This window comes from Rhagoletis zephyria, unplaced genomic scaffold, assembly GCF_001687245.7.
Source record: "Rhagoletis zephyria isolate East Lansing unplaced genomic scaffold, Rhagoletis_zephyria_1.1 Rzeph_scaffold_00135, whole genome shotgun sequence".
NCBI classification, from domain to species: Eukaryota; Metazoa; Arthropoda; class Insecta; order Diptera; family Tephritidae; genus Rhagoletis; species Rhagoletis zephyria.
In genome coordinates, this window is record NW_016157219.1 from 237,672 (window position 1) to 242,064 (window position 4,393).

The window sequence follows — 4,393 nt, forward strand, 5'->3', positions numbered from 1 at the left end:
ACACACATTGTGAATACAGAACCGTTGATTCAACCATGGTTTCACACTGACATTAGAAGAGTGCAGCCACATCTAAGAAAATAACAATACTAGTAATTTTTAGAAAAAAAAAACCGACTTCAACTCCCATATAAAAAAAATATATATATATATATATCTCATGATCGGCTGATCGGATCTTAACCAGATTAGTATGGGACCAGCCTCTGAGACACTACCTTTCCGCAAAAAGAATTATCGAAATCGGTTGACGTGGTCCAAAGTTATGCGGTAACATACATAAAAAAACAAAAAAAAAAAAATTCCGACGAACTGAAAACCTCCTCCTTTTTTGGAAGTCGGTTAAAAAGAGAATAGTTTTTATCGTACGTACCCATTTTGCTGCTCAGCGTTGAATTAGTAGTAAAACTGACAAGCGCCGCAGGCGAAAATTTTTAATAAAAAATCGCGCGATTTTTTATTAAAAATTTTCATTATTTATCGAAGTATTGATTTTTATGGAAAAAGCGCCGCACGCGAAAATTTGTAATAAAAAATCGCGCGATTTTTTATTAAAAATTTTCATTATTTATGGAAGTATTGATTTTTATGGAAAAAGCGCCGCAGGCGAAAATTTTTAATAAAAAATCGCGCGATTTTTTATTACAAATTTTCATTATTTATCGAAGTATTGATTTTTATGGAAAAAGCGCTGCAGGCGAAAATTTTTAATAAAAAATCGCGCGGTTTTTTATTAAAAATTTTCATTATTTATCGAAGTACTGATTTTTATGGAAAAAGTGCCGCAGGCGAAAATTTGTAATAAAAAATCACGCGATTTTTTATTAAAAATTTTCATTATTTATCAAATTAACGATGTACGTTTTCTACATTTGTGTACTTTGAACTACAATAACACCAGTAAATATTATTTCCACCCGAAAAAAATAATACCGTTATGATCAGGAGTAAGACCCCTATCGATCCTAATATTATTATTTTTAATAAGAGCAATATATGTACGTATTGTACACTTATACTTCCTAATTATACACACTTATTTGTGTATTTTGTTAACGTATGGTAGCATACATTTTGTGTTACTGTCAGCCATTGTTATTTCTGCTTGTTTGTGAAATGTGCAAACGTTTGTGAAGACATTTATAAACGCGTTTTACTTAATTAATTAATTAAGAATTGTATATTAAAGTGGAAATCTCAGGCCGGGGTTTTAATGCAACTATTTTGAGGAGTGTGTACATAAATAAAGTGTTTATTGTGTGAAATAGCGCCGAGAGGTTAGTTCAATTTACAAACTTTAACAACAAATAACTTAAAAACTAGAGGCCTGCTGCGGCTAAAAGTATATATATTTGCAATCAGGAGAACTCCCTCTATCGTTCCATAGCTACCTTAATGCGGAACTCCGGGGATGCCAAACTAAATTGCAGCCATTTACTGTGTTCTTTTGCAATAGGTGATTTAATTGTTGAACAAAGCTTTTCCTCGTAACTAGTGGTTTGAAAAATTCGATTCCCACCATCTTCACTCGCGTCCACAGTACCGGCTATCAACAAACTATCTTTGCTTATCAGTGTTCTCTTTAAAGGAGTTCGTATGCATATACATAGTTAGCGTGTTTATGTGTTTATGTATGTATATCAAAAGAAAGGTAATTCAATTGCTTTTCATTTGGTAATCAAATCTTTTGAATTTATATAATGTTTTTGTAAAAATTTTCAAATTTTAAGTATGCCTTATGCAAGTGTAAAATACATGTGCGGAATTCCGAAAAGCGTTTAGCCAGGGCTAAGTTTTTAGTAATTATCAATGTAACTTTTTCTTCTGTTATAAATTACTTTGAATAAATTCGTTTTTTTTTTGTAAAAATTTTCAAATTTTAAGTATGCCTTATGCGAGTGTAAAATACATGTGCGGAATTCCGAAAAGCGTTTAGCCAGGGCTAAGTTTTTAGTAATTATCAATGTAACTTTTTCTTCTGTTATAAATTACTTTGAATAAATTCGTTTTTTTTTTGTAAAAATTTTAAATTTTTGTGTACTGCCTTATTGGACTGCAAAACACATGGAGCCTTATGAATAAAAACTAAACAATTGCTTTTTCCTAATATTTCAGAGCTTTTACTTAATTTATTTGAATAAAACGAGTAAAAGGTGAAGAAAGAAAAACAAAACAAACTAACTATTAATGTTAATTCTTATTAAAAAGGGAAAGAATTTACTTTTCTTTCTGTGATAATTCTTTTAAATAATTAACTTTTGTTATAAAACCTCCAATCGTACCCGTAGGGGATGAGTCGAGACTAATTGATCTCCAATAATACCCGTTTGAGATTAGTTGCGACTAATTAATGCCCAATTGTACCCGATTGAGACTCATCCCGGAATACTCTCTTTAGAGATTAGTCGCACAATTTTTTGCAGGGATATTTCCCTAGCCTTTTAAAAGTGAAAACTGACGATTTAATGCGTTTTCGACCGTGTAATTGCTCGTACAAAGGAACTATACCCATATAAGTTTTCTCTTAATAACCTTAAAATGGTTGGTTAATATTGTTAACCATTTTCCGCCATCGCAATTTGATTACGAGGATCAAATTGCGTCGAATGGTACCCCTCCCGACAATTTTGTACGTCATTGTACGATATATTCCAGTTTTAACATATTTTTTTTTTGTTATTTAATTTTAATTATTTTTTTTTTATAAAAATATAGTTCATTCTTTAACACAATCCTTGTAAATCAAAGTTTCAAACTTTGTGTAATATTTAAAAAAATACCCAACAAAAATGTATAGTTTTTAATTAGATTTCTTAGAAAGATTTTGAGTATACAGTTTTGTAGCCCATTGAATTCTAGTAGAAGAAGTACAAGTTCCAAATGGCTAAAAGTTACCCATATTTTTTGTCGGGGATGCTACGGTTTTCTTCCATATAAAAATAAATTGTGTTTATTCGTTATATGGTAGTAAATTGGACAAAAAATGTAAAAAAAACTAACAGTAGTTTTTACCAAATGGCTTGCACTTTGTTCTACTGGAATACAATGGGCTACAAAACTGCATAACAAAATCTTTCTAAGAAATTTAATTAAAAGCTCGACATATTTACGAAATTTTGTTTAGTTTTGAGTCAGAATTTCTGAAACGGGCCACTTCAATTATCTGATATTTTATTTCCAATCAGCAGTGGTATTTTTTCATAGCTATTGACAATGCAAACGAATGTATAACTTTGATTTTTCTTATATGAGACACTCTTTTTCATATCCGACACCAAATTTGGTGTCACACTACCGATTGGCTTCAAATTCTTTTTGTCGGTTCTAAATATACATGAAATAAGCTAACACGTGTTCGAGGATTTTTTTTTCTTCGGAGATATGGTCTGTGAAAGTTTGCATTTTTTCGTGATTCTGACTAATCATATACTTCTTCAAATCATTGTATCTCGGGTTCTGCTCAACGTAGAGGCTTCATCTTAATAATAATAATTTTTGAATAATGCAAAGCAAATTTCATCCATTAAACAGATGGCTGAAGGTCGTGCCTTTGTCGGATCTCCTACTATTATGAAAATATGAAAAAAAACAAGTAATTTTTAAGCAAAAAACAAAACCGTCTTCAATTCTCATATACAAATTTAAGATAACCGTAAATATCTTCATGATCCAATTATCGGATTTAAACCAAATTAGTATGGGAACACCTGTGATGTAACACCTTTCTTTATATCGGTTAACGTGGTCCAAAGTTATGCGGTAACATATATAAAAAAAAAATATTCCGACGAATTCATAATCTTCTCCTTTTTGTGAAGTCTGTTAAAATTATAGTTTTTCAATTCATTTACTAAAAATATCTCTACAATATTCAGAAAACAAAGGAACTTATTAGGATGAAAATCTATATTAAAATCGTATATTACGGACAATTTTCTGCGCCAGTACGTTTGTACGTCACTCTATGTGGAGTATTTTATTTTATCTTTAAATACAATAAACGAGTTCCTTTGTTTTCTGAAGATTATAGATATTTTTTCAATTAATGAATTGAGAAACTATAATTTTAATCGACTTCATAAAAAGGAGGTTATGAATTCGTCGGAATATTTTTCTTTCATATGTTACCGCATAACTTTAGACCACGTTAACCGATTTCTATAATTATTTTTTAAAGGAAAGCTGTTACCTCAAAGGTGTTCCCATACTAATTTGGTTTCAATCCGATCATTGGATCAAGAAGATATTAACGATTAGTCGGTTTTGTTTTTTGCTTAAAAATTACTTGTTTACTTTTATCTCTGTCCAGGGGCGCACCCAGGAATATACTTTGGGAGGGGTTTATACTTCTGAAATTTGCTTCAGATAATATGCTCTTTAAAATACATTTGTG